Raw genomic sequence first — 21,994 nt, 5'->3', positions numbered from 1 at the left:
AGCTTCTGAAAATCTTCAAGTGATCTGTTGGATTGTGGGATCAAGTTTCAGTAACGCAGGTTGTCTCCTGTGAAATGTTTTAGTAGTCAAAAATATATAGCAGTAACATTCAAATCAATCTGATTACATCGGTGCAAATGGCACAAATGGTGTCTGGGCAATTTGGTACTTTCTAAATATGCAACAAATCTTAAACTTGTTGCCAATCACAATTTCTCAAATCTCTTAATAGCACTCCATCTGTTTGTTAATGCTATGTCCAGCTGTCAGTATGGAGAAATTAAAGGACGTATAAGTGCTTTGAAATATTTGCTCCGTTTTAACAAGAACCCTACAAAACCTTTTAGGTCTGGCTCTACATGCAGCTGCCTACATTTCCGGTAATCAGTACTTTTACTTATACAGTGGAGCTTCCATTGGCTCTGCACCATAGGAGTCTTTCTGAACTCTTGCTATTTATTGATAAGATTTCTTTCCACCTTGCAATACAATGCATTCGGGACTATTTTTCATCAAAGTGCACTGAAACGTTATAAATGTAATTTTTCATTTTTTTTTGGGAGGGGGTGGTTGGCGTGCATTATCTGTCTGGGTTGCAATGCGTGCCTAAGTAACAAGGCTGCCATTGTGGTTTTATATTACTTTTTTTCCAGCTCAAGGAGCCATCGTGGCTCAGAACAATGGCACCATTTTCCAGACCCTAGCAGCACGTTCTCATTGTTGCCGAGGCAGAGTACTCCTTTTAAAACTTTCAGCTTCCAGCAGCATTTCCTTCTGCTGCTGACATTTATTATAATATATGCTTCTTGCAGCCTTTCATCTAGACATGAAGGTTTTGCCATCCAGTCTTAATTTCACAGGGGCTCTTTTGCTTTCATTAGTGTTTTTTTAATTATTTCTATGTGAAATAAAGTTCCAATGGCAAGGGAGCCTTCATTATAGGTCCTAGTTCTGTTCCTTTCTGCAGCACAGAAAATAAGGTCCAGAGGACAGTTCACCAGGTTAGCTTTAATATGCTATGGCATAAAAGCAAAGGCACGGGCAAATGTGCACCTTGTTGCGTCTTTTTGCATATTTTCCAATTTAAAGTTGCCCTATTATGTTTCTGTTCTAGATTACGTTCCACATCTGCATGCAACTCAAAAACCTAAGCGATAAGGTGAAAATCAGACAGAAGAAAATGTTCCACTGGGCAAAGGTTGCTCTTCACTTAGAACAAACATTAGGAGGGAATGGTTTATTAAGTTGAGGATTCCCTCTGTGCTTAAACATGTTTTAATAGTGCAGGCAGTGGGAGCTTGAACTTGTTTGAATGATGTAAATGAGGTAATGTCTTCACGCAACATTTCCTAATTTGATTCATTCCCTCCTTACCACTATGCCTACATTTTTAGATTGCCAAGTCTTGTATTAAGTGACTTGTAAGCCAAGGAAATTACACTTGTCCCTAGGCAACCTGAAGAATACACAGCCAGACATTGATTACCAGAAAACCTGTGCTAGAAAAATACGGAGCATACGAAGTTTAAAAAAACATTTGAGACAGTTCACTTCACGTGTAATCATGGAAAAAAATGTTATCCCCATTGACAGACCTATTTCACCAACTTATTTATTTGCAGTATTTAATTGCAATATGAATGTTAAATGGTTAGGATAGGTTTTATAAATCATACAAAGCGACGTCGGAAATCTGTCCACTAATACAGCGACTCGAGTAGCACAATTTACCAATCCAATCCTTCATGCAGGGTTCAAAATACTGTTGGACAACATGAAGGGTCTGAGTGGTTTCCAGAGTGTACTGCTGATCGGTTGAGCCTTAACCCCTTGAGTGCCCCGCCCTTTCCCCGCCCTGTGCCGGCCCTTTCATTAGCGGGCGGGGTTCTTGACGAGAGAGTCTCGTCATGGGCACAGCGCAACCGCGGCCCATGACGAGACCATCTCGTCATGGGCACTCAAGAGGTTAAAGGCTAATAGTGTTCCAAGCCCTGTCTGCCACAACAGCAAGAGAACGCCCTCCTATTCTTGTTTTCCTAAACTAAAATCCAAAGGCCCATGAGGGCTGGTACCAGGTGAACGAGGACAGATAGGTTTTCTGTTTGATTATAAAGTTCTGTGTGGTACATAAAGGCTTAAAATAACATCTCCTTCTGACAGCAAGCCAGTGAAGTGTGACCAGCTCTTTTGAGACATCTATTTTCTTTAAGCCCAGAATTGGCTTTACTGCCGAATTTTGTAGCAGCTAGTCTGTGTAGAAGACACTTCGGTAATCCCATGTACACAGTTAAAACAAATCCATTCTGGACAGAACCGGAGCCTGTATCCGGTCCCTTGAAGAGGATCTGAAGGAAAGTATTTTTTTCTGATGAATCAAAGCAAGCACAAACCAGTGCAACAAATGTTCTGGATATGGTCCCTGAAGCATAAATCTGCCTCCTCCATAACTCCGGGGTTACAAGCCTGGGCAGATGGTAATAGCATTAATCCCAGCATCTCAGGCTACCAGCCATGTGTCCAGGACGGTCCTCTTCTAAACAGAACTACTTCAGTCTTTTCACTGAGTGCCAGAGTTTGAACTCATTGTCTGCCTAGTCTCTCCCAGTTTTCATCCGATCAGTTGTCAGCATTGGTATGAAATGTAATTCTGAAAGATTGAATCAGGTTAGCCTGCGGCCACATAGATTAAAAAGCGTGTAGAATCAGAACAGATCCTTGGGGAACCACTGTAGCAGTCTAATTAGGGGCTAACCTCCATTTAGATAGGGCTACCTTCAGAATCCAATTCATCCAACAACAACAAAATGTAAAGCAAGCATGGACTTTACCACCAACACCGGCTGTCTCCTGTTGCTGGAGTAGGATGGGCTAAGAGATGGTATCAAAGGCCGCTGATCTAACAATCATGACTGTAACTTCCCTGCCATCCATGCTTCTGATACCCTCAGTGGTTTTAGTCATCACAATCTCAGTGGAAAGAACTTTGTGAAAGCTGGACTGTGCCTTATGCAAAAGCTCATGTGGCTCCAGGTAATGTGTTAATTGTTTGTTCACAACTGTTTGCGTGAGCTTAGCAAATAGCTGAAGCGAAGAAATGGGCCAGAAGTTTGTCAAGACTTCAGGGTTCAAGTGAAATATACATTTAGTTAATAAAGAAGTAACTAAAGCTGCTTTACTGTCTTTAGCTTCAATACCCAACCTCAAGAAGGAATTGCACAGAGTAGCAGGGAACGATAATGGAGCCATCCTTTTTTAGTTGGTGTACAGAGCCTGCATCTAGGGTTGAGGAGGAGGAGGCGTTTATACAATATATTTCTGATCTGTTGAAATTGATAATACAAACCCTCAGTTTGGAAATGATGCTGTCTTCAGATGTTTTGTTAAGGTCTGCTTTGTCACAGAGGAAAGAATTGGTACCTTAATTGTTTTGGAAAATCATGGATGCTGAAGTGAAAATATGAACTCTCCCTATTGCATATTGTTACATGGTTCCGCCTTATGTTTTCTGCACTAGTGCGACAGACCATTAAGGAACATTTCCCTAGACTGCTTCAGATTGCACTGGTCGTCCACAAACAGATTCCAGTGTCCACCAGGTCACATTAAACATGGTTTCAGTAGGATAAGCTTTGTTTTATATTTACGACATCTTGCTTAAAGATGGTGAGTTGTCAGGAAGAAAAGCCAAGACTTGGTATTTATGCAAAAAAAAAAACAACTCCGAATTACTCACCTTTTGGATCTCACTGTTTTATGCACATTACAGTTATCTTTAAATTCAAGAAAGCAAGCTAGAAAGGCCACAGCTGCACTGGAAACAACCCACCACTGGTGGGATAATCTTTGAATGGATGTGGAGATATTTGGGTAGATTGGGAGGCAGGAGAATATGGCCTCAGACAGAAATTAGAAATTGCTAATAGTGGCTGTTTCATTGTCTGGACCCTCTTCCGCTGGACAGCAATCGTTTGTCAGCGAGTGGCATGTTAAATTAGCATGGTGCTTTTATTCTGTGTAATTTTGCTTGCAGGGAGTTTTAGAACATTCTTTTAATTTGGCAGTTTCCTTAACTAGCCAGATATGTTTTACATGTACTGAGGTCTCACATGAACATGTGAAGTTGCCATTCTTGTTGGTGGCTTCTAGAAGTAGAAGAAAAAAATGCAAGTGAGGAAGTAAGAAGGGAAGCTGCTTCATCTGGTGAGAGGAAGAGCTCAGAAGAAAGAGGAGACCAAGGGGACTTAGGAAGGTAAGCAAGTACGGATGGACATGTGGTAGGTAAGAAGAGAAGAAAATCTTAAATGGATAAGGTGTGAGAAAGTATGGAAAGGTAGGAATAAAGAAAAGGTAAGGACAAAGCTATTAATGGAGAAGGAGACCGTGTAAGGAATATCTAGGTTTTTATTTTGTTTCCCAAACTGACTATTGTGGTCTATGGCATTGCCCTCTGATCATATTACTATTTTCTTCGATGCAGAAGTATTGGTTTTTATAGATGTTCTTTCCATTAAGACCTTGTTTTAAAGTTTTTTTTCTTCTTATGATCTTGCCTATTCAGTAAGTAGGAGACTGTCCAATGATGATTTTAAAGTTGTGATTCCAGCTTTTCTAAGCTATTCATATATTAGGATCTGACTTGCTTCTGTACGTTCTTCTGACTGCATGGAAAAACTGGAATTTAATACATTTTCCTGGATTGATGTGTAGCTTAGGTTGGCACCTAAAGTGCAAGTAGTATTAGATTGTGGAGGACACATGGCTTTGGTCCACAAGAAATTGTACTCTGGTGATTGGGGTAGTATCAGTGCATTGTTCCCAAATATTGGATCCATTCCACCTACGTCTGCTTTGGGCTAAATATTTTGTTGTAATTTGGCATGGGGTAGATGCCCCAGCTGAGTTGCTGTGAAACCACCTCGGTCCATGTGATGTGTCCAGCTCAGTGTTTCAGAAATATGTATTTTCACAACTGTTAGACCAATGTTGTTTTTGACTCCTGACCACTATGTATATGAATTTTTTTTTCTCAACCTTGTCCTTCGTAGAGTATAGCTTAATAGCTCTCACTTTGGTTTGGCAGATGATGTGGGTCTGAGCCAATGGAGCTGAGCTGTCGGCAGACAATAGCAGCAGTATTTTGTATCTTCAACTTTGGCTACATCTACCTTGGCTGCAAGTTCTGCCTAATATTATTTGTTTATAGGTTAAACATTGGCTGTTCCTGCTGTAGTCATTCCGGTTTCACCTCATTTGTGACTGAGAATTTGTTGTCTCTTGAACTTTTCATACTAATTCTCATTTGAGCCTTTGTTTGGAATATAGGTTCATCACAATTTTAGTAGTTGGTGATCTCATGTTAATGACTTTCAGCTCTTCTCACTAATAGTTTACAGTCCACCAGGTCAAGAATCTGGCGCTAGCCCAAGAAGGCTGCAAAAATCAGCATCAGTTTCTGAAATTAGTATTTGTTGCCTAAGTGATAAAAGTTCAGCATTTGAGTGTAAACTTTTTTCCAGAATCTCACTATGATGGACATATAATTTCCTTCATATCATGCTTCATTTTTTAGTATGATCTTATTGTCCATATCAATGATTCAAACGGGCTTATCTGAGGTTGGCTGAGAAATGTCCCCTTGTTGTACTAAGTACCACCTATGCTCATTTTCTTGGAGGTGGGAGAACTTGCACCTTCTGCAAAAGTTGAAAAGGTCATGCCAGTTAGGTTACACCACCTTCAACTATGTTGCTTAAGACATTGTCGGGATCGTGTTGGTCCCTGGTGATTATTTCCCTTGAAAGGAAGAATGGATGTCTACATTTGTTTTCTTTTGTGAACCAGTTGCATTCTTGATTCATTTTCTGCAATTGATGTGCAGTCACTGAACTAGTAATTTCTTTCAGTATCTGATTAGCTCTTAACTCATCTGTTTGTAGTTTATTCAATTTGTCATAGTTTTTGTTATGCTTTATACAGATGTCTGCTATGTTAGCTCTGATAGTTTCCTTTGTTTTTTTGGCTTCTTCCAGTAGGTGTTTGTACCTTTGTCCTATTTGTAATCTTATGGCTTACTTTTTTTCTAATCATTGCTTTGTGCGTTTGTTTCTTTTAAAAAAAAAAAAAAAAAATTCTTTTAAGGTCGGATAAAGGTTCTTTATGGATATGCATTCTATACTAAACAAAACATTTGACTGCAGCCTCTTCCTGCTAGCTGATTTGTTAAATTTTGTATAGGACTAGTTATGCTTCTCTAAGGATTTCTGGGTATCTTGGCAAAAGTTTTTAATATAGTGCTGCTGACTCGAGCGAGCGCCAGAGATTTATACAACTGAGAGTTGGGGCAGAACTTTAACATCAAGAGATGGCATGTACGACAGTGAGGCAAGTCAGCTATGTAGTTGTGGCTTGCATCATTATAGCCGTAAGACACACAAATATACATTTGTAGTCTACAGTGATTCTTCACATGTAGAGAGCTGTAGTTTAATGGTTAGATATGCACAATATATTTATTATAAGCATTATTTGTGGTAAAGATACTGGTTTAATAACTTCCACTTTGTTTGGCCAAGTATAAATCAATTGGCAAATAGTTGCTTTGCTGCCGTTACTGATCACCATTTGAGTCTAGTCTGGATTCGAATTTTAATGTAGCTCTCTATTCTGAAACTCTGAAAATTGTACATGTTGGTGGTCGCTCTCCAACCTCCATTTGATGCGCATATCTCCAAAGAAGTGTCAAAACTTCAGTTGAAAGAAAAGCTGGTTAATTTGCTGCTCTTGAGGAGGAAATGTATGTTCATAATCAGGTGGAATAGTTTTGACTGCAGTTATTGGCAGCTTTCAAAAATGTTTTCTAAAATTGCTACCTGCTGTACTTTGTTCTGAAAATTGTCATAACTAGACTTCACCTCTAGTTGGCGTTATGTTCTCTCCCCCACAATATGTCACCCTAAGCAACTCTGTGGAGGGCTGGATAGCGCTGTGTACACCAGCATTGGGCCTTAAATTCATAGCATTAAAGTAACTTTTACCCAGTTGCGTTATTTTCATTATTCAAGAGCAATTCTCCGCTTTGCTTACCTTCTGTTTTTGATTTGCACTGTACTATTTTTTTGCCTGATTATGGTCCTGCAAGTGATTGTTTTCCACCATGTGAAGGGCCAGGGAGCCTGCGTCTGTGTTCACGTATATGCAGGTTTCGTGCTGTATTCTCTTCACATTCTCCAGATGTTCCTTACCCCAGTTTACTGTTCATCCATTCATATATGTGGATTCAAATCTTACTTCATATGTGGGTCATTTGAGGACATTTGTAATAAAGAAATGGTTGCGACTTTGTGGGCCGGTGGGAAGCTTTCCTGAGTGGAGCAGTTTGGAGACAGTGTATTCTATCCTCCTATGGATGCTCAGTTGTGCGTGTCAGCAGGCTGTCATTTGTTTTCTCATTGACAAAATGAGCACATATATTTGAACATCCTTTAATTCTTAAATGTTCATGGGAAGTATTGTTCCTGATCTGGGTTAAGCATGATTTGGACTGTACGGTTAGCTTTAGTCTGCCCTAGGGTTCATTTGTTGAAGCTGTTCCTTCTGGTTGCCCTTTATTTTTTTTCTTGAACTTGATGGGTGTTTGTGGGTATTGTTTTTAGCGAGTTTTCCCCCCAAGCTTAGATTTTTAACAGACCGGTGAGTTTCTAGTGCCTTATTGTCACTGCTGGATGTTGCACTCTGGCTGTTGGATATCGTGCTGTTTTTGTTGCAACTCCCCTCCATGCCCTGCTTGTACTGTTTACCCTTTATTTTGTTTGAGTTGCTGCTCCTTCATAGATGTTTTTTCTTCATTTAACCTGTGTCCACATTGTGCAGTCAGTTTCTCATTTTCCACCAAATTCTTTCAATGTTGCTCATTCCTCCACTACAAAGATTTGATTTCCAATTACATAGCCCAAGGTAACAAAGATAATGGCTTAAGTGTCAAAATAGGAATTTCATTGTAGGGGCTCTTCCCTGGTTATCTTTATAATCACAGTTCATTGCTGTTACTATGCAGGGCTGTTTTTGAACACTTTGTGGAGCTCTTGAATATCCTGCTGTCCTCCTCCTCTGGGAGCCTTAATGATGGAGGCTGGCATATCTTTTATTGCTATAAGATTAACTACTTTGTAGCCTAATACGTTCTGGATAGGAAGTATCTTGTGAACCCGTTTGATCAGTATGACTACCTGTTTAAAGGAAGCTGAGAATCTTTACAATGGATTGTCTGGATTGCAGAGCATCGTTACATATTGGCAAAGGGGAAGTGTGTGCCACTGGAACACAAAGTTGACCAGAGTTTCCTGGCTCTTCAGTTTGCTGAAACAGGATCTTTTCTCTTGTGGCACATAATACATACCTGTCTGTCAGGTGCTTGATGTTCTTGCTGAGTGTATGACTCTTCACTTAGTGTTGACCCCATGCTTACTGTTGTAATTGTTTTGGGACCTCCACTTAGTTGGCCATTCTTGGAATTTGAAAAAATGCTTTAGTGGGGAAAAAAATGCACAGCCATGATTCTTATCTATTTATCTCTTTGGCTACAAGCCTCTTATACTTTCTTGCCCTTTTCACCCCATCCAATGTTATTCCTGGACAGACTGTCGGAGCACTGAAATGGGCTAAGGTGACCAACTAGTTTCACCCAGGGCTTGGCTGCTACCAGGCCTAGATTTGATAGTTGTTACCACAGCCCAGCAATATGCAAGTGGAAGACTAGATATCGGGGGCACTGGACCAAATTGTGCAAATGGTTGATAGGCAGACACTTGGAGCGAAGCCTATCGCTGCCTGGTACAATAAACTTTTTGCACTTAAAAAAAAAAAAAAAAGAAAAAAAAACTGGAAGCTCTTAGAACGCATCTGGCTTGGAGACTTTGATATTGCCAGTAAGGTCATTTATCCGTCAGCCCTCAAGGCTTATCATAGTTGCATCACCTTCGTGCATCGTGACTTTTGAAAGCAAAATTGAGGCGGCACAGATATTATCACGAGATGTTCTTGATTTGTTAAATCTGTCTTTGATGGACAGAGTTTCAGCCTCTTTCATCAATTGAGGACAGCTGCAATGCCCTCCAAGTTCTATTTGGATAAAGCAAAGTCCATCTACTCTTCTTTCCCGGAGGTTTCTAGGAATGACGTGTCTTGAGATCTGGTTTGAACCTTCTGCAGATCATGAGGCTGTTCCAGCATAAATCTATTAAGTGATAAATTCCGGCTTCTCATTTCCATAAAATCTGGTTCTCCCCTCAATTCTACCTCCCCTGTTATTTTAGAGCGAGGAACAGAGGAGCTTTTACTAGTTCTGAGCGTATTATTCATTAGTAAATTTCTGACCACTCCGGTATCTATGCGATGGAAGCATGCTTCTGTAGTTCCACTCTTTAAAAAAAAAAAAAAAAAAAAAAAAAACACTTTCTTCATCCAGCTAAGTCTGCCCACTTCTCAAAGGTTGCAGAAAAATGTGTAAAACAGCAGCTTTTGATGTTTATAGAAGGTAAGAAGCCATGCACAAATCGGTCACATTTTCGTCCCTGATAAAGTACAGATTTGGCTCTGTTGCTTGCCCTGGAGTCGATTCAGCAGATCCTGGATAGGATGGAAACTGCAACATTGCTGCTACTGGATCGGAGTGCTGCTTTCAAAACTGTATCCCACAACCTTCTATTGAACAGTTGGGGAGCTGCGGTGTCTGTAATAAGTATCTGCCATGGTTTGCATCCTTTCTGCAGGACCGTATTTTTCAGGTGCTGCAAAAACCTTTCCAATCCCAGGATTTTCGGTTACAGCAGTGGGGCCTCCAGACTCATCACGGAGTCCTACTTTGTTCAGGCTATACATTCGTCACCCCCAGCTGATATCGAGCATCAGCTTCAATATATTGTATGTCGATAATACTCTGTTTATTGTCACCCTATCACAGAATTCTGCTAGTGTGGCTGTCTTATTGAGGACTGGCTTGTCTGAGGTAGCCCAGTGGAGGGACCTCAATTGTCTGAAATTAAATGCAGGTAAGACTGAGGTCCTTATCCTGGGCAAGCTGCCCTCATTCTGGTGCTCTGATTGGTGGCCAGTGTTACTTGGACCGCTTCCTTCTCTGAATAGGGTTAAACCTAAGCATTTGGTTCAAGGAAAACCTTACGGTTGACAGCCAAATTACAACCGTGGCAGGCAAATGTTTTGGGATTCTTAACTCTAAATAACATTATCGGCCTGCCTGAATCTGCTCGAAAAACAGTAGCCCAGGCACTGGTTATTTCCCGGCAGGATTACTGCTATATCTTATATTTGGGAGTTTCTCAGTCTTGCTTGATGAGACCTCAGCGTGTTCAGAACTCAGTAGCCTGGTTGTTGAATCTTCTGAGGCGGGCATCTATGGGCTCTGCACTTTGCAATCTGCATTGGTTCCTGTTGAAGAAATGCCTGTCCTTTAAAGCCCTGTGCTTTGCTACAAGGCTTGTTTCAAAACAGGTGCCTGTTATCTGTACGCTTATCAAGCCATACTCACCTTCGAGGTGCCTTAGGTCCTCTGGTAGTTTGCTGGCTCAAGCCCCCACTATGAAGGAAGTTCGCAGTGTGGACAGTTCTTTTAGCTTTCTAGCACTTAGGCTATGGAACTCCCTTCCTCTGCATCTTAGACAGCCAAAAACAGTATACATTTTCCGGCAAAAACTAAAAATGTAGTTATTTAAGTCTGTTTTCCATTTTTTAGGCACTTGTGACTCTGAACTATCTGGAGCTAGACCTTTTAGTGCTGGGACACTTTATCCGAAGCAGTTATGCGCTGTACAAATCCTATTTAACACTAGTTGGAAGCTTTGAGTTACTGGGTTAGTTTGTCCCTTCGTGCTTGTTTGCAGCACTTGCCAGGCAGTGCATTTGGAAGAGTGATTGATATGTCTATGGTGTTCAAGGCCCTCTTTTGACTCTAGCATTTTAGGGTTTCTTTATTCCCAGGCCAAAAGGATGTTATCAACCATGCCACTATTTGTATTGCCATTAGGGAAGTTTTGTTTTGCCTGAGGTACATTTCAGGTGAGATGCATCACCTTAGCCAAGTTATGTGCAGTCGAATTTTACTAATTTCTGATTCTGACCACCTTGAGACCATGCTTGGTTTTTGCAGGCTTTACATCTTATTTTGCAGAACTTCTCTGGTACTAATCTTTCTGCATGGGCGGTTGATTGTTTGCTCCTGGTTGGCAGTTACAGCATTCTGAATGATAGCAATGGTAGTGAGAGTGGGGTCACTAGTAGGGAGGATCACTATTGTGGATATGGTCGTGAATGAAGCTTCAGCTTGGTTTGTAAACTCTCCAGTGTCCCCAAGGTCTTAACCATGTTACAGATAACGTTCTTGGGTTTGATATTGGTCTGGATTCTCCTTTACATATGTGGCCTTTAATTTGTTCAAGTGGACACAGTTAATGCAGGGGTATGTGTTGGCTTGAAATTGAGAGTTAACTTTAAAGCTCCTTGAAATGAGAGATTGTGATTTGGAGTCTCTATGTAATTAATGCTAGATCAGGTACTTTACAGCATGTGATATACTTGGCATGAAATTGAAGGGAGCATTGAAACAAGGTTTGTGAGCTTTCTGCATAGCATTGCAACAAAACAAGATTGTCTCTAGGAGTAGAACAATTTCTGGAAAATTAGACCTTAAAGAAGTTCAAAATGAACACGGATACAAAGCACCCTATTTATTTTAGTACCATCTTCCGACTGCTCCAATCAAATGTTAGATGCATTCTTTTCGATCGCTGTTGAAGGTCTGGATTGGAGAAAGTTCAGATCTTACCATGTCTGTCCAACTTTTTATTATAAATGTGTAAGCTTGTTATGTTAACATTTTCTAAAAGTTACTGACCCAATGAATCTAACATTATGGATTTGGTCAAGTCCTGTAGAAATGGGACCGCTAGCTGAGTGTTTGCTTCTGATTTGAGAAATCTACAAGACTATTGTAAAATGGGTCAGATTTTGGGGTTGTTTCCATGTTGAATGAGCAAAGTATATTTTTGACCCATTCTCGATCTGAGCCCCAGTTTTACCTTGATTGCATTTAAAGTATAGAATATGATTATGTGCACTACCTTCAAGCGAATCGCTTGTGCTGGGATTATCATACTGCGTTGAGACTACATGGAGTATCAAGAAATCGGGCAGGCTAAATCCGAGCTCCTGCTCTTCTCCCACAACTTTGTGGTTATGAGTTGAATGCTTGGTCTCAGTTTACTTCGATGAGTAGAAGAAATAAGGTGATTCATAATAAGATATAAGGTTGACGTTTTGGGATGGTTGGTGTGTGTTTGTTGGCTGAGTCATGGCTTGTTCACTACAAATATTCTGATGATTCTTGATCCCAAACCTCTTGAGTAAGACCTTTTGGGATGCAGTTGTAATATTCAGCGCACACTTACTTTTTTCTGTTGCATTGACCCAGGTATTTAGTGAGGTAACATTCCCATGGCATTTGAGATGACCATGCTGCCGCCCTGGTGTGCAAGCACACAACTGGTACAGCAAGACCCTTAAGAAGCCGGACACGTATACATTTTGGCACAATTTAACTGGAATAATTGGTCTCGTACTCATTCCCACTTCTATGGAACTAAAAAAGGGCCCTCCATTTGTCCTCTGTATAGTCTGTAGTTGCTTACCATTTTCTTTTCGGTTATCAGAGTCCTGTGCTGCTTTTGCCAACAGTGTACACAATCTGGTAACTGTTGTGGTGTGCTTTGTGTTGTCGGGGTAGTCCAGTGCTTCAGGCTGCTTCTTGACTCAGGCAAGATTTTCATATCTGCCCAGGCCTTTAACTCCGTAGTGAACAGGACTGGAAGCAAGCTCTGCTTATGTTGCCTTTTGTGAGGAAAGCGGGCTGTTACCTTGTGTTATGGGTTTACTGTCTGTTTCTTTATAAAGATTTCGGCAGAGTTTTAAACTCCTGAGACCTAGTAGGGAGTTAGACAGTCTTACTTTATGCAGGCCTTTACTGCTGATCTAGGTCACATTTATTTTGGCAGTGGTCTACCCAACAGACCACAACCGTACCCATGTGAAGAGTAATTAAAACTGTGTAGTTGGCACACAGGGCTGAGCAGGCACTCAAATGAGCACTATGTTCCCCATTGATTACAAAACCGTCCCTATAAATCGATATGGTGCAGTGAGCATAAAAATGATTTTGATCCATCTTTTCAGAGATGGGAAACGGTCTGAACAATGCAGGCTCAGCCACGTGTTTGATCAACGCAAGCGTAACCCTGCTTGCCTTAACCAAGCATATGCTTTAACAAAGCATATGCATGTTTAAAGCAATATGAGGTCTAGTTGCTGAGTGGATGGGCGGAAGAGGAAGAAAGGAAGAGTAAGGAAGATCTGAAATCAGAGGGTACGTTGAGGTAAGTGGTGCTGGGTCTTGGGGGGCGAGAGTTTTTTGGGTGGGGGTAGGTTTTAAGACTCGGGAGGGGTCGTTTGTAAGGCAGGGAGCAGTTTTAGGGCTCAGGGCAGGGGGGCTGTGGTTGGGGTAGTTGGCAGCTGCAGGGGATAGTTTTTAGGGCTCTGGGAGGGGGCTGTGGTCGGTCATTTTTAGAGTGGGGCAGTTTTTAGGGCAAAGGGCAGGGGGAAACGGACAGTTTACAGCGCATGGGGCAGTTTTAGAACTCGGGGAGGAGGCAGGGTTGGGGTACTTTAGAGATATAGGGGACAGTTTTTAGGGCTCCGGACAGAGGGGCCTGGGGTCGAGTTTTTGGTGCATGGGTTTAATTTTTATGGCTGAGGACAGAGGGAAAAGGGACAGTTTACAAGGCAGGAGGTAGAAACTTTAGCACACTTGTCCCTTCACCCATCATGTCTTTCCACGAAATTACATGGTAAAGACACATGGTAAAGACACGCATGGTACAGACATGCGTTGAACCATCATACAACCTCCAGAGATGCCTTATCTTATTGGACCCTCCAGACTTCAGACAGAGCAATGACTCTCCGGCACTTCTAGGTGCTGTTCACTCAGCTGCAAAATTATGTTGGTTCCTGTTTTTCTGTACCTCAAGCACTCTTGGTGTCTAATTCATTAGTGACTAGGCAAAATGCCTCCTCTATATCTATATTTCCACAGCGTTTGCGAACAGCCACCGCACTCCTAATCAGCGGGTGCGTCGTCGAGCAGACCTCGCAAACTGGGTCCGTAATATGAATAGATACTCCTCTCAAGAAAAGGAATGACGACGCCACGTCTTGACAATCTGTATCAGATTTTAATCAACGGCAATGTGGGACGCGTTTCGCATGAACCAGCAGCTTTGTTCACCATCAAAGTTTTGTCAAAAAAACACCATTTTAAAGCTGTGCACATAAGTCACATGATAAACTACAAATAAAGTGCAATGAAAAACACTCGTAGTTCATTTAAATTCACCATCAAAGCAAAAGCAGGCATAGCGGAATTGGTGTGAGTTAAAATTAAACTGGTACCAAAATTTATTCTCCGTGTATACGCAATGAATACTGTACTCCTTATTATTTAAATTCCACACACCAAACCGTAAATGTTGCCCTAGTGGGCATGCACAATGGCTCTTGCTGCCGTCTTTCAGATTAAGCCCTAGTGGGCATGCACTACACATGATTCTCCGACTTATTAAAGCAAATCTGGTCTTATCTTATTTAAACAACTTGGAGAAATGCACTGGTGCAAGATATAAAAAATGGTCACAACAGCAGAAAGAGTGTATGGATTTGATTAAAAAACTGTCCACGAATGCCAATTGTGTTGTGCAAAATGCTGATAAAGGTGGGAATATAGTCCTGTGGGGTAGACAAAAATACCTGGACGAAGCATATAAACAACTGAACAACAAAGTTAATTATGTTAGAGTTCCCTACAATATCATGTTAACGAGGCATCAGATGTACAATACACAATTGCAACAATGGTTTGATCAAAATTTGCTAACACGTGAAGAGTTTTTGTATTTAAAAATCAATAATCCAATAGTACCAGTTTTTTATCGAATACCCAAGGTGCATAAAGATCTCAATAATCCGCCGGGGAGGTCTATTTCGGCCATTGGAAGTGCCTTTGAAAATACCTCCAAATTCATTGACTCCTTTCTATGCCCAATGGTCAAATTGTTACCCTCTTTTATACAAGACACAGGTGACTTTCTGAAAAGTATTTATGATCTACCATGGGAAAAAGATATGTTCTTAGTAACTATCGATGTCACAACACTATATACAAGTATCAGGCATGAAGATGGCCTGAATGCCATCAAACATTTTTTAGGCACACGGCAAATTTCTTTATGGGCACACACACAAATGCTGATCTCTATGATAGGTACCTGTTTAAAGAATAATTTTTTTCTTTTTAATGGGGAACTATTTCACCAGTTATGTGGGACTGCAATGGGCACCTGCTTCGCCCCCAGCTATGCGAATTTGCATATGGGCTGGTGGGAGGAGCAGGTGATCCGGCAAGAGCACCAGGAGGTATGGCAAAACAAGATACTACATTGGAGTCGGTATATAGACTTATTTGTCGTCTGGAAAGGTTCTGAGTCATCAGCCAGGCAATTTGTGAAATGGCTGCAAATTAATCTGAATTTGAAATTCACTAGTACTATCAGTGATTCAGAAGTTAATTTCCTTGATCTTACAGTCTATGTAAAAGATGCCAAGCTACATACTAAAATCTATCGGAAACCGACGGCAGGTAACACGTTGCTTCATGCAACCAGTTTCCATCCGCACAATCTGATTAGAAGCATCCCCTACGGGGAATGCTTGAGAACTATGCGCAACTGTAGTGAGCACGAAGTCAGGGAGACTGAATTGACAAACTTACATTCCCGCTTCAAATCTCGAGGCTAAGGGGATGAATGTATTAAAGCAGCTGTTCATTAAGTTAAGGACAAAACAAGGGAAGATATTCTTTTTAAAACAGGGTCCAGCAAGAAAACCAAGAGCAGGGAAAACGTATCAAGTGAGTGTAGAATGATAACAGCCTACAATAAACAACATGGCCAAGTAAGAAATATTCTGGCAAGACATTGGCACCTGATCCGTAATGACCCTGTGCCCAACAAGTTAGTTTCAGCAAGACCTTTAATAACTTTCTGAAGAGCTAGATCCTTCAAGCAAATGCTGGTCAGCAACATGGCACCTAAACCCATAGTTACACGCTCCAAAGTTTCTTGGTTGCAACGCAAAAATGGTTTTATTAAATGCACTAAGTGCAAAGCGTGTCATCATGGTAAGAATACTTCAAAATATGTAACGGGTTGCTCTAAAATTGAAAAGAACATCAAAGGGCAATATGATTGCAAAACTGATTTTGCTGTATATGTACTTAACTGCCCATGCAATTTATCATACGTGGGCAGTACCATTTTACCAGTCCATAAAAGCATTCTGCAGCATCGCCGAGCTATTAAGAATGGGGATAAGGCGTACCCTGTTGCTCGGCATTTTGCAAAATACCATGAGAATAATGTTCTAGGCCTCACATATTTTGTCATTGATGCGATTGCTCCCGATATTAGAGGGGGTAATGGGGGGAAAAAGACCTAAGAAAATTGGAATCCCGCTATATTTTAGAACTAAATAGCAGAGCCCCGTCAGGCCTCAATATGGAAGAGGACCTGTATACACATCTAAGGGCTTGAGACCGGTCTACATCTAGGTCATCAGTAGTATGCCATTGCTGCTTTCTTTCTGTAATCTCTTTTTAAACAGGTTTGTGTAATTGTATGTTTTGTTAGTTTTACACTGGGTAGCACTGTATTAGATAGAATATGATAAGTCCAGATTTGCTTTAATAAGTCGGAGAATCATGTGTAGTGCATGCCCACTAGGGCTTAATCTGAAAGACTGCAGCAAGAGCCATTGTGCATGCCCACTAGGGCAACATTTACGATTTGGTGTGTGGAATTTAAATGAGTACAGTATTCATTGCGTATTCACGGAGAATAAGTTTTGGTACCAGTTTAATTTTAACTCCCACCAATTCCGCTATGCCTCCTTTTGCTTTGATGGTGAATTTAAATGAACTACGAGTGTTTTTCATTGCACTGTATTTGTAGTTTATCATGTGACTTATCATGTGCGCAGCTTTAAAATGGTGTTTTTTGACAAAACTTTGTTGGTGAACAAGCCTGCTGGTTCAGGCGAAACGCGTCCGACATTGCCGTTGATTAAAATCTGATACAGATTGTCAAGACGTGGCGTCATTCCTTTTCTGTTTGGGGTAGCTGTCGCGCTTTACAAGCTTCAGTATTATTGTTATTATTATGGGCCTCTATCTTTGAGCCGCGCATATGTTGCAACAAGATGTCTTGTTTGGATGCCCACAACACATGTATGTGGTATCTAAGGTTCAGACCCAACACTGTGGCCGTGACTCTTAAGCTTCACGTCCCTGAAGGCCATCCGGCATTGGGATGATAATTTGTTTTTGGCTAAGGTCTTTGGTTGGGCCACGTGTGAAGTCCCTCTCCAAAAGGTAAGTCTCCTTTCAGGCAGTGTCCTCTTAAGAGATCACACTACAACCGTGGTATAAGAACCCAACTCCTGTCATACAGTATCTAGGGACAGAGTTATTACTCCCAGTAGCTTAGCTTATTATGCAACTAAGGCATTCTGTCTTTTGTGCCACTACAAGGGGGGACTTGCCAAACACTCAGTAATAAGCCTGCAAGAGCACATAAAGAAGCCATTCTCAGACTTTGAGATTGATGGTCTGGATGCATCTTAACAGATACTGAAATATGACTTGGACTGTTCAGCCACTGCAGTTGTCTGTGGGTGGCTGTTAAACTAAAGTGAGTCGTTTGGATACATTCTACTGAATATTTTTGTGGGATGTCCAGGCTAGGATTATGGACATGCGACCATTTGGAGAGCAGCAATTCTTTTTTTTTTTTATCAATTCTGTTTAACATGAATAAAGGGGTCATGCGATACAACCAATTTGCGCATTTACAGGGAACAGTGTCACTACAAGCTTCGGTGTTTTGCTTATGTTATCAAAGTTGCAACAATAGTACATGCAATTGGTTTCAGATCGTCAAGTGTTCTTCAGGGGAGGGGACAATAGGATGCTCGCACACTCCTCCCCGGTACACATTCCACTTAGTCCAGATTGCCATCCATTTCCTGGGGCATCCACGGGCAACGTATACGGTTTTCTCTCTTGTCATACACCAATCCATGTCCTCCCTCCATCCCTTCACTGTTGGCGGTGTCGCAGCCCCCCATAGCTGTGCTATGTTGCGCTTGGCAATCATCTGCCCGAGTGTAACCCAGAGCCTTCCCTTCCCTTATAAGTCTGTGGGCTCCCAGATGTTCAAAAGGCATCTTTTTGCTTCGGGCCGAAGGGTCACCCCCCAGACCGTACTCGTACACCCTAGGATTTTCTGCCAGAAATCTTGAATCAGTGGACACTCCCAAAGAACATGTAGGAAGGTACCCTCCAGCCTGCATTTTCTCTTGCACATTCCATCCTCGCTTCTGCCCATGAGCAGTAGTTGCCGCCCCGAGAGGTAAACCCTGTGTTAAATTTTTTGTTGTACCAATTTCAGTTTTACCGAAATAACGACTTCTTTTGGCCAGGAAAGTGCCTCTTGCCACTCTTAATCATCAATCTCCAAACTATCCCTCCCCCATTTCTCTTTAAGTGTTGTCAAAGGGTCTGGAGTGTGGTGAATGAGTTTTTTATATGTTAGGATATACTTTTTTTCTGGTAAGTGTCCATCAAGGAGCCTATCTTCGGGAGGGGATGACTCCGGTAGTGACGTCCCAGCCGGAATGTTGACCTGTAGGGAGTGTTTTACCTGTGCGTATCTAAAGTATTCTGAGTCAGCCATCTCGTATGTCTGCTGTACTGTGGTGAATGTCGCCCCTCCATTCCGCCCCCAGATGTCTCCGATATGTGAGATACCTATGAGGTCCCATTTACCAAACCCCTTCGTACATCCTAGAGTGCCCAACCGTTCTGAGTCCCAAAGGGGAGTCGCTAGCTTGAGTCTGTTGGCCCATCCCAGAGCGCGATTAACCACGTGCCGTAAGTGCACCACGTGTTTGGTAGGCCCAGTGAGCGGGAACCTAGCAGGTCTAGAGTATAGTGCTCTCGTAAAATCCCCTCCAGGTAGTAGCTATCTATCCATACCGTACGCTGGGTCATCCCCGCTTCCATACTGACATTGGTTTATTGCGGACAACTGCACTGCCCAATAGTACTTCTTGATGTCAGGTAGTGCGATACCCCTGTCGTACCATCCAAGCGTTAGCTTCCGGAGTGCTATGCGCGGTTTCCCATCCCATAGTAGATCCCTTTGCAAAGTTTCAATGTCCTTAAAGAACGTGTGAGGTACCGGGTCTGGGTAGTTCTGAAGGGCATATAAGAATCGGGGTAATGCCATCATTTTGAAAAGTGCTGCTCTCCCGAGGAGAGATAAGGGCAGCTTCTTCCAGGTGTTAGTGTCCCTTCTAAGCCTCTGCAGGGGCGGGATGAGGTTCCACTCATATCGAGTCTTGGCATCTGTGGTGACTAATATGCCCAGGTATTTAAATCCCTCGACAGCTATCTGGATTGGGCAGTTCCTGGGTAGGGGTGGAGTTTTCCCATGGAGAACATGGAGCATCGACTTGCTCCAGTTAATTTGGAAGCCCGAGTTTCTTCCGAAACTGGCAAAGATGTCCAACACCACCCTTAGTGATCGTGAAGGGGAGGCAAGATAAAGGATATCATCAGCGTATAATGAGATCCGATCCTCCCACCCCTCGGCCCATCGAAGTCCCCGGATCGAAGCATCACTCCGTATGCAGGCCGCGAGCAGCTCGAGGGAGAGTGCGAACAGGAGTGGCGACAGCGGGCATCCCTGTCTGATACCCCTGCCTAGTGTGAACACATTTGAGGTTTTGTTGTTGACCGTCACTTGGGCTAGTGGCTCCGCATATAGCAGGTGTATCCACCCTATAAATTTGGGGCCGAAGCCCATCTTTTTAAGGACTGCAAAGAGGTATGCCCATTCCAGTGTCGAATGCCATAGTCTCGTCTAGTGAGACTACTAACTCGTCTTCCTGGATACCGGGGCATCGTCCCAGTACTCCATGGAGACGCCGCAGATTAAGGGCCGTATTACGGTGGGGTATAAATCCCGATTGGTCAGGATGTACCAGCTTAGCTATAATCAGCCGGAGTCTATTGGCCAGTAGTTTAGCTAGTAGCTTAGGTTCCGTGTTTAGCAGGGATATCGGTCTGTATGAAGTACATTCGTCTTTTGGCTTCCCTTCCTTGGGAATGGCAACCAGTGTGGCTATACGTTGGTCTCTTGGCAATTTCCCTATTTTCTTGCTATCCTCGTACATGGCTTTCAGATGAGGCGCTACTTTATCTGGCTTGAGCTTGTATAGCTCAAGAAAGCAGCAATTCTTCATTGGAATGCATAAAGAACAGTGGGCTGACATCTCGAGCCCGAAGCATGGACTCCCCTGCACAACAATTCCACCAGTATCAGATGATCTGTGGTTACTCTTGGGCTGTGTAGTCCTGGCAGCTCTCTGATCCATCTGATGAGGAATCTAAAAGGGCTGACTCCTTTCGAGACGGAGTAGATCTAGGAGTTGGCAGCAGCAGATTCAACCACCTCTGCTGCCTCTAAACCCTTCTGCTCTCCCCCTCTAAAGCTGACTTTAATTGCAGCAGTTCTTGACACCACCCCCAGGAAGACATTCCTTCCTCCTTAGAGGATCATGGATATTCAGGCGATGTGTGACTAGAGTTCAGATTATGGTACAGGAGGTACTGGGCCTGTTGAAGTTCTGTTAGTGCTTCTAACCAAGATGGCAAATGAAGGCCCTTCATTGGTGGAGGAGGTATAGATTGCAACATCCAAGGAGTCTATCAGCACAGGTATAGATGTCAGTCTTTGCATTAAGACCTTAACATCTGCACCATTGCCTGGCCCCTCCAGACTCCTGGAAGATCTTTTTCACTCCTGCAAGCTTAGGCTACCATGGTCCGATGAAATTTCTGGTGGAAAATTTTTTCTTGCAGATTACTGAACACCCTCACTCCTCCCCACAAACAAATGTTTCAGTTTATGCTGTTGTGGCACTTTCTCTGCATGCCTTGGGGAAAAAATAAACTGCGTACCAGTTGGTGCCTGTTATGCTCCTTGGAGGTCGCAATCGCAATATGAGTTGCAGTTTGTGCTGCAGTAGTCATTTCTGGGAAGGTTGTCGGAACTATACTGAAGTCTTAATAGATAATTTAGAAAGTGAAGTTTCAACTTCAAGCTTATATATGCACCTGAAATTTTACCAAACATAAGTGACTTTTTGCCTTATTCAGAAACAATTACACATGCAAACCAAAGAATAGTTTTCAGTTGATGCAACTGTTCACAGCAGAACCTTCAGCCTATCTTTATTCTTAGCATGCCTTAACATGCCTTTCCATGAGCGTCCTCTTTCGGAACTCATTGCATGCACCAAACCAAACTCATGGTTGCGAGAGAATACGTTCTTCACTCTACCAACGTTTTGAATTTGAAATGGCAAACAGAAGAAATAAACGTAGAAGCACATGCATGTGATATGCCAGGTAGGCAACACATACATTTTCCAGCTACTTACATGTGCGCATACACACAAGATCCTTCATTCACAGAAGCACTTGACTTCTTTACCGAGCTTTACTATCCCATGTAATTTGCGTTGCCAGTCACATAATTTCTAACCACTTTTCTAGTACCTACTTTCAATATATACACATTAAAACAGTACCTTGGTCCAGTTCCAAAATCTGCCCTCAGACTACGTGTTTGAATGCTTGCCTTCCTCACAAACTCTATAGGAACGGACTTCTACATGCCTGTTGCCAAGAAGGCACGTCACCGGTATTGCTCTGTTTACAAAGGTAGCTCTGCTGTGCCTGCCTCCCATGTTG

The 21,994-nt window shown here is 42.3% G+C and overlaps 1 protein-coding gene across 5 annotated transcripts in view; it reads left to right on the top strand.

Annotated features, from left to right (window-relative positions):
- Positions 1-21,994, top strand: part of ITPR1 (inositol 1,4,5-trisphosphate receptor type 1) — a 1,957,366-nt gene that overhangs the window by 560,792 nt on the left and 1,374,580 nt on the right. The window lies entirely within an intron of this gene.

Source organism: Triturus cristatus, chromosome 9 (genome assembly GCF_964204655.1).
Source record: "Triturus cristatus chromosome 9, aTriCri1.1, whole genome shotgun sequence".
Taxonomy (NCBI): Eukaryota; Metazoa; Chordata; class Amphibia; order Caudata; family Salamandridae; genus Triturus; species Triturus cristatus.
This window is presented reverse-complemented; position numbering and strand designations above follow the sequence as displayed.